The 12,595-nt window shown below is 48.1% G+C and overlaps 1 long non-coding RNA gene across 1 annotated transcript in view; it reads right to left on the bottom strand.

The window, feature by feature from the left end:
• Window positions 1-12,595, bottom strand: part of LOC116445716 — an 18,647-nt gene extending 6,052 nt beyond the window's left edge. The window contains exons 1-3 of the long non-coding RNA XR_004240862.1: window positions 12,295-12,595; window positions 8,867-8,954; window positions 7,055-7,143 (exon numbers count right to left, since the gene is read on the bottom strand). This is a non-coding gene — a long non-coding RNA (uncharacterized LOC116445716). The remainder of the gene's footprint in view (window positions 1-7,054; window positions 7,144-8,866; window positions 8,955-12,294) is intronic.

The following is a 12,595-nucleotide window of genomic DNA, read 5'->3' as shown; positions in this document are numbered from 1 at the left end:
AAGTGCTCCTGTTCCTTTCAGATTTCTTCACCAAGACTGAATCTTTTTCACTAACATTTTGAATCAGTTTGGGTTACAAAAGCAAGACTTGTTTCAGGTGAATGATGCTCATGACAAAGAAGGAATAGTCATTTGCTGGTGGCCTGGAGGACCAGCCCCTCAGAATAAAGCAGAGGGTAGAACCTATTTCTGTTCATCTCTTAACTATTCTCAGTTATTAGGGTCTTTTTAGAAGCCATAATAAATTAATGTGAAATAAGCAGCTGTTTTTAACATACTCATAGTACTGGAAGGCAGTAGGAGAGCTATACCTAAGCCCAAAACTAGACAACACTCCTGCTTAGGTTTTACCAGAGCCAAGCCCAGCAGAAGAAGTGCCTCCTGCCCTGCAAGCTCTACTCCCATTCCAGGCACCACAGGATCCTGTGTTTCAGGATCCAGGTCTCCACCCTGTGAAATTTGTGCAGAATCATCAGTTTATCTGTATTTAATAAGCACACCCTCTTCCAACATCCAAGATGTCCCTGCAAACACTGCCAACGCCATGCTGAGTTGAAACACTTGATCAAGAGATTGTAGTATTTTGACCTGGAACCACAAGACAACCCCTGTTTCAGAACAATTTCCCACCCATCCAAGGGAGACTGTGCCCAGATCACATTTCCCCAGTTCATTGGGGCATGGAACAGCACCAAAGGCTGGCAGATGCCAAGCTGTGTCACATCTGATGGCTCTTCCCTTTCCAAGCAGCGGATCATGTCATCAAAGGCAACGAGGCTGGCATGACATAATTTGAGAATCCCACTTTATAGCCGGTAGAAATCGAATCCCAACAAGTCTGTCAGTAATGATATATTCCAGATAATACAGGATGGAAATCTCCTGGCCCGAAGTCTCAGTCTTATACTTAAGCAATGCTCTGATTTGTCAACTTTCGCAATTTATGTGCTTTGCAATATTAAGTAGATGGTGAGAGAGGGGAAGTAGGCATGAGGATTACGGCCACAGCTTCCTGTTCAACTTCATTCTTAAGTTCCCAGTTTTAAAATAGAGAAAAAAAATTGGAAATACTGAAGGTCTCCAAGCGAGAATATATATAAATTTGGGTATATCACGTCTATCTATCTATCTATCTATCAATCAGCATTTTATCTCAAATCTGGTCTTTCCTCATGCTCTCCAAACCTTTGGGTCTGATAGCACCGTGTGCAACAAGACACTTCAAGAAAATAAACAAGGGTATAAAATAGGTGCCATTTTAGAAATAAAATTAATAAATGGTCTACAAAGTCAAGAGAATATGCCTCTGGACCCAAATTTTCATAAACTTAAAATTAGGCTTCTGCATTAATTTTCTAGACTACTGCAGTATTATCAGTAAAGCTGATTTTTAAAGAAAAAACTCAGTATAACCCAAGTTAGAGAAACATTTCACTGACCTAAAAACAACCCCTCAAAAAAATCATACAAATGCATTTCTTAAAAATCAGCAGTTGTAAAAGTAGTTCTGTTTTTAAGGAATTCAAGTAAATTTATTCTACATCCCTGTGTAACACAGGCAGGATTTCCAGAGCATCCTGCTCCTGGCAGCTCTCAAGACTGACAGCACAGACCATTCCATGCCAGGTTACTTGAGACCTCAACTCCACACCACACTTCAGTACATGTCTGCATACAAATTGCATTTTGGTGTACCCATAATTATCACAAGCAAATGGCTCCCAGTTGTAACAAATGGTTTTCAGCTGAGTTATCACCCATAGCAAGGACCAGAGGGGCTGTGGAAAAGGAGACAGAAAAGGGAGGGAAACCTTCCTGATGTGCCTTGTACGAGATGCCACCCTCAGCCCTGGCCCAGGAAGAATCCAAAGTGTTTGTTCTCCCAGACAAACCAAATAAATTTTGGGATTTTTATTTGTTGTAACCTAACAAGGTGTTGCGAGAAGAAAAATCACTGGGCTGCTCAGCTCATTCTGCCTCTTAAAGCTTTGGCCTGAAACAGAAACTTGAAAGGTTAATGGTGGTCTTCCTTCAGTCCTGACTATAATGGGTGTTAAAATGTTCCAAATACTTGTATTTTTTGCAAAATAAGAGGAAGCACAAAGAGAAAGATGGGTTATACTTTATATTTCAAGCCCTACTCAGAGGCAGCTTGAACTGTAACTATCCCAAGATTAGCTGATGTTAACCACTTGAAACCAAAACTCCAGTCCCTAAACATCTGGATTTCCATCTCCCCATCAGGACAACAACAGTAATTTCCTTCTTTGTGGCAAGAGGTACAGCTGGGCTGGGATTCACTCATCTGGAATGGCACAGTCAAAATACTGAGGCTAGACCCTAATGATCAAACATATTTACTTATATGAAATATGTATTTAAATTTATAATATATATTTACATATATTGAATATTATGTTTTCATATGTAACATATATTATATTATATATTTTATATTATATATACATAATGTGTATAATGGATTGTTGGATGCTATGAAACTTTCCCTGTACACAACTGCTCAGAATTGTCCTGGGTGCTCCATCTCTCCCTAAACTGTGCCAGTGCCTCTCATCTCCCTATTCCTGCCCACTTCCTGCACACTGGCACCAGGAGAGCGAGTGGGGCATGACAGTAGAACTCTGCCCTTCTGTTTGAGGAGGCCTTTACCTCCCCACTTGAGTAACACTTGGCCAATTCTTCTCCTCTTCAATCCACGTACAGAGAAGGGAAATTTTTCAGAGAAACATAGAGTGGTTTGGGTTGGAAGGGACCTTAAAACTCATCCCATGGGCAGCGACAACTTCTGCTAGACCAGGCTGCTCCAAGCCCCATCCAACCTGGCCTTGAACCCTCCCAGGAGTGGGGCAGCCACAGCTTCCCATTTTAGTTGAGTCAGGAGGACAACTCTTCACCAGTGGTGATGCAGCAAAGGCTGGACACTGCTTTACCTCCTGGCAATGCATTTTGAGAGCCATTCCTAAAACAATTCCTTTCATTGTCTGTCTCCCAAATCTACCAGCACAGCTCTGCATCCTACAACACTGTCACCCTTCCTGGGCTCCCATGGGTGTCACTGACCCACCCCACAGAGCTGCCACAACTTTTCTGAGCAGCCACTTCTACCAGCAAATAGATCACACTCGCAAATCACTGCCTGGAAAGTCTGCATGGTATGTGGCTTAATTTTCTTTTCCATAATATGAAATCCAATCTGAAATGCACAGATTAGTTTACTAATCTGTGTAAATCCTATTAATAGCACTTACGCTGCTGTGCTCCCATTCACATTCTAACAAATCTGTTTGGACTGGCTTGGTTTCCCCTCATCTCCTGCAAGATCTTCACACCTGGTTGTGGTCACGTCTTCACAAAATAGCTGGCCACATATGGAAACTTGTGCTTTGCAGTCATCTCTCATATTTTAATTCATGTCCCATGGTCCATCATGTTCTGGATCAAAGCATTAGTGCTGTAAATCACCATGGTGCCATCGAAGCTAAAGGGATTATACAAAGGATCACACAGCTCCAGTGTGGAAGGGCAGAGCTTGTACCCTCCTCTCTCCCAGCATCTCTGGCTTCTGCGCCTGCTCCCACTGCATCCTGCCCCTCACAGCTCCATTGGCACCTCAGTGACTCCATCCTGCCCTGGGCACCTGGCCGAACACCAGCAAAGAACCTGCCTGCAGGGGAGAGGTGATGGCCCATCTCTGGAGCCACTGCCTGTGTTCACAGCAGCCCCACACACATTCCCTTGTCACCTGTGGGTTTAGGGTGGCACACCTGGCACCTGGGCTTGTGACTGCCAGAAGGAGCAGCCTCCTGGGTGGGCTACAATCCCACGAGCTCAGTGTGGACTCTCAAAGAAAAAGCACCCTCTGCTCTGCTACAGAATAAACCATGCTCTGTTTGAAACAACAGTATTTACTTTTCTTATAGTGGACTCCAGTGGCTCCCTATGTCACAGTCACAGTGAGAGGGATCAGAACCAGGAGAGGAGGAGAGCAGGGCTTTCATGCCTGGCTCCAACTTCCTAATCAAGCTGTGCATTAATTAGCTAATCCACCTCCACGCTGCTGTCCCTTGCGCTTCATTTCACCACTGTCCTGAAGTCCTTGTAGCCAAGCACCTTCCACAGCCTCAGCATGTCCCACAGCACACCAGTTCCATGTAGAGCCAGGGCCACGCTGTTCCCATGGGCTGAGGGGTCCTTGCCGTTGGGCCAGCCGGAATTTGCCAAAACCAGCCCTTGGGAAGGGCTCTGAGCTGCTGTCACTCCTGACCTTGCAGCTTCCCAGCACCTGCTAATGCATTCCACGTCGTGTGCCAGGCAGAAGGGGGTGGATGCAGGACAAGAAGACGCCCTGCCAGGCAAGAAGCTCCCCAGACTTACCAGATGGAAAGTTTTGATGGAGAACAGAACGCGGAAACTCTCAGGTGATGAAAGGAAAAAGATCTACTCTAGATCATCGAAAGGAAGGGGTTTGGTTTAAAACTGCATTTACACAAGTTCACAGTAGGACAAACCCACTCCTGGTCTCCTTGCCAAGGGATCCCTGCTCCTTGCATGAGTCTGTTGGCTGCACAATCCCCACCATCCAGCTCTCCCCAGTTCCCAGGGCCAAGCACAGCTCTGAAGTGCTTTCACTGACCTCAATAAAAAGGCCAGACCTACAGTGCCAAGGCAGTTCCAGCACAACCCTGGATACATTTCCAATGGTTTTTCTACCAGAATGTGAAACAAATTATCAGCATAAAAGATTTGTGGCTCTTCTCTTTCATTCCCTGCAGCTGAACTGCCTCCACTCCCTATCCAAAACCATATGGATTTTCTCTCATCACTGTAGAAACTTTTCAAGGTCAATACAGCTTCACTCTCTCCTAGTTTCCCCTAAAATGGTTTTAAAGTTTTAATTACCTGAATAATTCCTGGTGGTTTACTTGAGTGTTAGCTCAGGAATTGTTTTTAATACCTTAGTTTTGTGGAAGAAATATTTTAAAAGTGTTACCCACACTCAAGAAATTTTCCCCAAGTTCTCTTTTACAAGGAGTTCTTACTTGTTACCTGTGTTAAAGCTTGCCTGTAAAACAGCTGTTTGTTTACAGACCTTTACCAGACAGTTGTGAGATATTAAAATGCCACAGAGAAAAAAAATTAAACCAAAAAAAAAAAAAAATAGAGGAATTTTTAGAGTGAGAGAGACAACCAGCCAAACACAATATGTGGCCAGACAGAATCAGAAGTGCTGGCTTCAGAACAAACCCAAGAGGCATCAGACAAACTGCCCCAGCTACGGTGGTAAGGGTTCACCAGCAAAAGGAATACACAAAACAAAATGGGGGGAAGATCCCCCCCTTCCTCCTCTGCCTTACCCCCAGAAGACCATCTGACACGGCTGATGCCTCCGGTGCATGCAAATGTGCCACTTGGGAAGGGCAAACAGGAATTTTGCCTTCGGTGTCCTGCCCGCCCCACCCTGTGCGGGCAGACCTTAGGGAAAGCGGTGTTTAAAACACTAAAGGGTGAGATAAGAGCAGGGGAACAGCCCATCTCAGCCCTTTGTACATCCACCGGGCTCCTTTGTAAAATGAGTGTGATTTCTACCACCCTTGCTGCAGAGCATCACGAGCCCATGGCTGGAGACCTTGTCCCAACGTCCAGCTCGTGTGTGCTCACAGTCAGCCTGCGCTCACTTGTCCCCCTGAAAGAGCTCTTTCCTCTTGGATGTGGCTACAGGGGACAGTCACAGTCCCTCTCTCACCCTGCCTTTACTGCACAGCCTGACCAAGCTCTCCCAGAGGTTGGCCTGCAAAAGGTTCCTCGTCCTGATGTCAAAACCTGTGTCACACCCATCATCAGCTGGCACACAGTACACCCTGCAAGAGCGCCTCTGGTTTTCTGCACCCAGGGAGCTCATCATTCACCTTCTCCTCCCTGCTGCTCACAATCCTTGAATGAACACGCAGGAGAGCTCAGCTTTGCCAGGAAGGTACATCCAAAATGTGAACTTAACTCACAGCTGCTCTTAAATCCTGCCCAAGGACAGACTCACGAGTGCTGGTTGCTCGTTCTCAGGCACTATCTGGGCTCTCTGCCCCTGCCTGTTCCCAGGACAGAGGTTTCTGCCTCTCTGTGGTCTTGGCAGAAGTAGCCATGTGTCCCCTCCATGGTCATTGCTGCACCAGTGCACTCTGCAGGAGCAGGTGACTTCAGCCAGGACATCAGGTTGCAAATGTGGTTACAAAGGGTTTTGCTATGGGGGGACAAAGATCTTTTGGAAGGATAAGGTGGATAAGCAAAAGAAGTCACCTCTGAAACCTCATGAAAGCTAAAATCCAAATCAGCCTTTGCAGCCTGGCTCATCCCAGCTTTTGTCTTCAGAAATTCAGAGTTCAATTTCTGCTACAAAATTGTAGTGTTTTATTCCTGCGAATTGCTGTAGCATCTCCTGCTTCCACACACCAGGATGTTAAGGGAATACTGGCATTGCCTGGTGTGATTGTGCTCTGGAGGCAGTGACAGAACAATTTCTATACAGCTTCCTCCACATCAACCCTGCAAAACCCTTTTTTGCCTACCTGGAATGTAAGTTTTCTATCACTCTCCTCTATCTCCAAAGCTGAGTTGCACAGGACCCCATCTTTAGGGAAGCCTCATGGTGATGAAACTCCCTTTCAAATGAATTTTAATAGAACTATTTATAATTAATTTTGGCTGCTGTGTAAAGGATCACAAATCCTGGCCCTTGGTGTCTCCCAGTCCTCCATGCACAGACACAAATGAGCTGCCAACACACTCCTCAAAGCTGCATCCTGCTGCTCAGAGGTCCCACTGAGATCTGCATGCTTGGGAAGAAATTATAGGGGTGCCAGCAACGGCCATGACCACGTTGTATTTAAAGCAGAGGAATGCTTTGGAAAGTGACTGTGTACAAAAATAATTGTAAAAAACCCCAAATTTTTCATGCCATCCTCATGCTCAGCCTAACAACTCCAAGTGCCCATCTATTACAACTGATAATAAAGGTAAATTTCTACTACCACGACCTTACCTCAAGAAGTGCAACCCCAAGTGCATTCACAGATGTGCTTTGGGAGTGAGTGGAACTGTTGAAAATCTCCCAGAACTGAAGGAACTTCACTTGAACATGAGAAAAAGGGGAGGGGAGAAAAACACAGTCAGTAGATTAGGCACTGATCTGATCCACTCGGGGCACAAAGGACATTAAATGGAGCTGAAACTCAAATTTGATGAAGCCAAGAGAGAACAAACCTGGGTGTAATTAACCTACAAGATTCACGGACACAAGTTATCACAGAGACCAAGAGTTTGTTCCTGAAAACGTGGAAATAGATACATTTATACACACACACACCTGAACATATATAAAAATATGTGTATAACTGTGTTCTCTTAGGGCTGAAAAGGGCTTGACAGCACCATTCAGACTTTCCCCCAGCTCCAAGACAAGATCAAATAGACGTCGGTATTTTCTGACAGATGTTTGTCTAGACCTGTTTTTAAACAGAGAATCTCCCACCTCCCCAGGCAATTTATTCCAACACTTCCTTTTCTTCTTTGGCTTCACACACACAAGCACAGGTATCTTTATCTCAGAGGGTGAGCGGAGCAGCCTCTGATGACTCGCACATCAAAAGGCTTTGTGAAGTCATTTCTCATGGCAAGACCTTTCTTGCAAATGACGTACAAGCCCAAAAGATCCCATCGTGACCTGAGGTGACAGGCTGGGCTTGGGGGACCAGCAGATGGGGCAAAGGGGGCAAATGGGAAAGGAGGGGGATGTTCAGTCTTTTCCTTTTTAACCCATCAGGTTTTTCTGCCAATGAGACCGATTTTGTACATTCCATTTTTAGACTCAAATATTAAGATCCTCTCTTTTGTGATAAAACAAATACACTTTTGGCTTCTTCAGCAGCCACGTTGGAAGAGATGCTGTCCTGTCAAACTTCACTAAGGCAAAGGAGGGGATGAGGAATGAGGCTGTGCAGCTGGAATATGTAAATGGCAGGATGGAGAGTAGCACTTTTCCAGCCACGCTGGATATCTATTACCTCCACTTTTGGACTGACAATGCACCAAATGTTTCATTGCCTGGGGCCTTACAAAGCTGACCAGCTTTTATAGCTGAAAGCACTAATGTAGAAAGGCAATTGGGAATTAATTATTTAATGTGGTTCTCATTGGTAGAAAGCTTCCACCCCTCCTGCATCTCAGCTACCATTATACATATGTTGCTTTTCTTCAGCCTACAGTGATTAGACAGCAGAGGAAAATGATGGCTAAATCGTGTTCCCACTTGCAATGAAGTCCATTAAATCAGCAGATTTGCATTCAATAACCAAGGGCACAGTTTAGCCCCATACTAGGAAAACATCGTTTATGAAAAAAACCATAAACAGATTGCGGCATCTTCATTTCTGAAAATAAACCTTGTACCTCTGCTCCCAAATTCTCTCTCTGGCAGGCAGAATATTCCTACTTAAAAATTAAAATCCACGCAAGTAACCCTATTTGTAGGAAATGAGACCAAGCTCCCTTTAATTTGGCTGTTTGGATGTCTCACTGAAGCAGACAGAAAGGTATATCCTGAATCCACTGCGTGTTGGTTCAGCTCCAGCTTCTCCCTGATTCTCAAGATAAGCATCTATTTCATTTAGAGCCTTTTTAGTTATGACCTGTGAAGAAGCAAATGTCCTTTTGAAGATCTCCCTGCAACAGCTGCATGCCAGAGACTCCCGGCCAAGTTACTTGAAGAGAGCTTAAGGATCAGGCCCCACGTATTTAAAAAAATAAAGTGTAAAATAAGATTCTGCAGTGGAGCTGAGAAGGAGCATGAACTTACCTGTCAGTCATGATACGTGGGAAACTGGTAACTTCTTCCCTGCAGTCACCACCTCCAGAATCATTCCAGATAAAGCTCCAACAGGATCCTGCTGAAATTCAACATAGTGAATTACACCAGGAATTAATTTATTGCAGCGTGTCATATTTTTCCAAACACAAAATATATTTGGTTTGCTTTTTTTTTTCAGCTCTTCAGATGAAAGAAATACGGCTGTACAGATGTGCTTTTCTAAGATCCAGCGGCATGAAACCTGAAATGCCCCAGCAAGATTCAGGAGCTAGTTTTAATCACCATGGAAGCATGACACTTTTGAAGGTCTATGAAATTATACACCCAGGTCTGAGAAAGGTAAACTTATCCGTCTGGGCAGATCTGCTGATAAACAGAGAAAACTCATTTTCTCCTGGAAAGCTGCATTATATGTTGTTTGAAAAAATAATCAATTGTTAGAGACAGGTTTATGCTGGGAAGAGAAAGGAGAAAAAAAACAGCGCTGGCAGAGACTTTGTTTAAGGGAGAAGGAAAAGCAGTGTGAAAGCATTCCCTGCAAATTCAAGAGGTGGAAGAGAAGAGGGGCTGAGCATCTCTCAGGGCCAGACAGAGCAAGGCTGGCGACGACAGAGGCATATGGAGACCCACCCAGGGTGCAGACAGAGTAGAGGACCCCCAGACCTCGGCTTACGCAAGGTGACCTTTCCCCTCTCTAAAATTTCAAAGCTGGCGTTGCCGGCGCTGAACAGACTGTGTGCCATATGTAACATGACCTCAGCTCTGCTCTGCCAAGCCACTGATGGCATCACTAATGAGAGGTGAAAGGTCCTCTCCTTGCAGCCAGCTTGGAAACGCACCGGCACAGCGGGTGTGGGATGGGCCCCTCAACACTGGATTGCTGAAGGCGATCACTGCCCCCCAAGCCCATATTCCCACATGTGGGTGCCCCCTGACCCGCCACAGGGATGCACACCCATCTAAAAGGGTATGGTGCCTCCTCCCTTGGCCCAGCCGAAACTGGCACAATCCCCCATCAATGGAAATATTTGTTCAGTACCCAAATGCAAAGCACATAGGCAAACAGAGATTGGGATGTAAATCCTGTCCCCGGTCCAGCTGCCACCCTTGCAGCCCCCAGGCAGCACCTTGCTCCCAGCGTGGATCACGCATTGGCAGGTGGGGAGCAGGATTTGTGCTGGGGGATGGCACAGAGGGAGGAGAACTCCTGAAGTCCCTGCCTCGACCCGGGGAGGACCCCAAATGTAGTTTATATTTTTTTCCAAGCATTTTGCACTAAAATCATTACAATGATGTATTGCAGAAAAAAAATTCAACTGTCACCCTCGCTGCGTTTTTTTTTTTTTTGCTGTTGTTGTTCCTTTTTTAAAATAAGGGAGTTTGGGGTCATTTTGCAGTTTTCCCGGTGTCCAGCGCCCCCCTGTCCCCGTCATCACCTATGGCAGGGACGGATGGGACCTGCCCGCACGCCACTCCTGAACTCCTTGCCCCAGACACGTGTGGGGACAGTCCGTGTGAGTGTGGGTGGGTGTCACAGATGCGGGTGGGGGTGCACGCGTGGGTGGGGGCGGACACGTGAGTGGGTACGTGCACACAGGGCTACGGGAGCGTTCACATGGCTCGGTGTGAGCACACGGGGGTCAGCCCACAGGTGAGTGGGTGTGTGCCCAGGGGAGCGCGGGCACGGGTGCCTGTGACACATGGGGAGCTGCACGGGGGTGTGCATTCGGGAGGGGGAGTGTCCCACACACGGGTGGGGAGTGCCCACGAGTGGATTTTGGGGTGCGGGCACACGGAGGGGCACAGGTGGGGGGTGTGTGCCTGTCGGTGGGAGCGCACATGCAGGGTGTGTGGGGTGACACACGGGTGGGTGTCACAGCGCGGGCACGGCCTGGGTGCGGGCGGGGGCTGCGGTGCCCCCCAGCCCCTGTTCAGCCCCGACACCTCGGGGGGATCGGCCGGGCCGGAGCCGCCTCATCGAGCGCACGGCGCGGAGAAGGCGCCCGTGGTTTGTTTCGGTTCTGCGAGTGACTCATTCCTGGCAGATGTGGCACCGCTGAGGTGCAGCGCGGACCCACCCACGCCCTCAGTACAAATACCCCACCCGCGACCGTGCTGCTGCCTCCCCACGCAGGGCCAGACCCGGCGGGGAAGGGGCTGGATTTGCCCCTCGCTGCTCCTCTGCCGGGGATTCATTTTTACATCGCATCCGGCGCAGAGAGACTCAATTATTCGTTTCAAATATTATTCCGCCCCTCGCTCTCAACACACCCTCATCTTATAGGGGCGCAGACGAAGCTGCCCACGCGTGTTGGGTGGCGCTGGGACATATGCCGCAGCCGACCGAACAGTGGCTGCAGAGGGGCAGCTGGGGCGTGTTTTTCTCCCACGGAGGACTCGCGTTCAGAGGGAACATCCTGCCGGCTGCAGGAAAGCAGCACTCGAACCCGCGGCAGCTCCGTGCCTGGTTTGGCCGCAGCCTAATTCCTGCTGCAGTATCTTATTTAAAAAAAAATAAATAAATTAAGAAAGAGGCAGAAGTTGCAGTTAACATTGCCTCGTGTTACGGCAAATGCTATTTTGCTGAGAAAAGGGAGAAAAACAACGTCGCGAAAACGCGAATCGCCGCGCTAATACCGCGCGGCCGCTGCGCGCGTCCCTGCGCGCCCGCGGGGGCATCTCACCACCTCTTCTGCCCTCGGCGTGGGGATCCCACCCCCGTGGTGGGGCTGCAAGCCCGCCCGGCGTCACCGAGGGGCTTTGGGGCGGCGTGAGCAGCTGGGGATGGAGGGGGTGGGAGTCTCCCCCTTGGCCTGGGGGGACTGCAACTGGTGGGGGGAGCTGCGCACGTCGCGTACCCGAGGGCCGTGCCACGAGCACGAACACGCGGGGGAGAGGCAGCAGAGCCAGAGCCGGCTGGAAGGAGAGCCGGCAGGCTTCCGTGCAGAAAAGGAGTTAAACCCCGCCGTTGTCCTTTGATTTAGGAAATGGCTCATCCAATTCAGTTCCAGATTATTCAGGGGCAGGCTGCCTCGCTCGCTCCCTCTCTCCCCACACCAGCCCAAACATCTTGAAGTAATCAGCAGCTGAGAACGGAGACGTCCCCCTGGCATCTCAGGTTAAAGAAGGAGGTCCAGGAAAATGTGGTAGAGCCATTACAAGAAACCTGAGATGCATTCATCAGAGACTCCAATTGCCATCGCATTAGGATTGATTAGAGACCAGCAGTACCGTAATGACCCGGAAAGCGGGGCATACGGGGATTATTAATATCAGACTTCTCAAAGAAAAAAAAAAAGAAAAGAAAAGAAAAAAACAGAGGGAGGAAAAAAACAGAGGAAAAGAGGGAAGAAGCAGGAGGGAAAATTTAAAAAACAAAAGCACATCGCGGAGCTGCTGCTCGGATGCAGACTTACCTGAGAGCACAGGCACCGGCAAGCCGCGTGGACGAGAATTGATCTAACTTCTGGGAAACAAAAGCAAACAAACATGGAAAAAAATCACCTCTGGACCCCCTGAAAACGCCCGCTCCCATGCACGGCTCGCACAGAGACTCCCAGCGCTGCGACTCCGGGGCCGGGCGGGCCGCAGTTAGGGGGTCCCAGCCGGGCGCTCCCCCACCCGGGCCAAAGGACGGCAGTCCCCGGGCTGGCGACAGCAAGGACAAGTTAAAGAGCCACCAAAGAGGAGCAAGGAGACCTCGGTGGCTCGTCTCCT

The sequence above is a fragment of the Corvus moneduloides genome, chromosome 6 (assembly GCF_009650955.1).
Source record: "Corvus moneduloides isolate bCorMon1 chromosome 6, bCorMon1.pri, whole genome shotgun sequence".
Lineage (NCBI taxonomy): Eukaryota > Metazoa > Chordata > Aves > Passeriformes > Corvidae > Corvus > Corvus moneduloides.
Note: the sequence above shows the minus strand (reverse complement) of the source record. Positions and strands in the feature narration are given on the sequence as shown.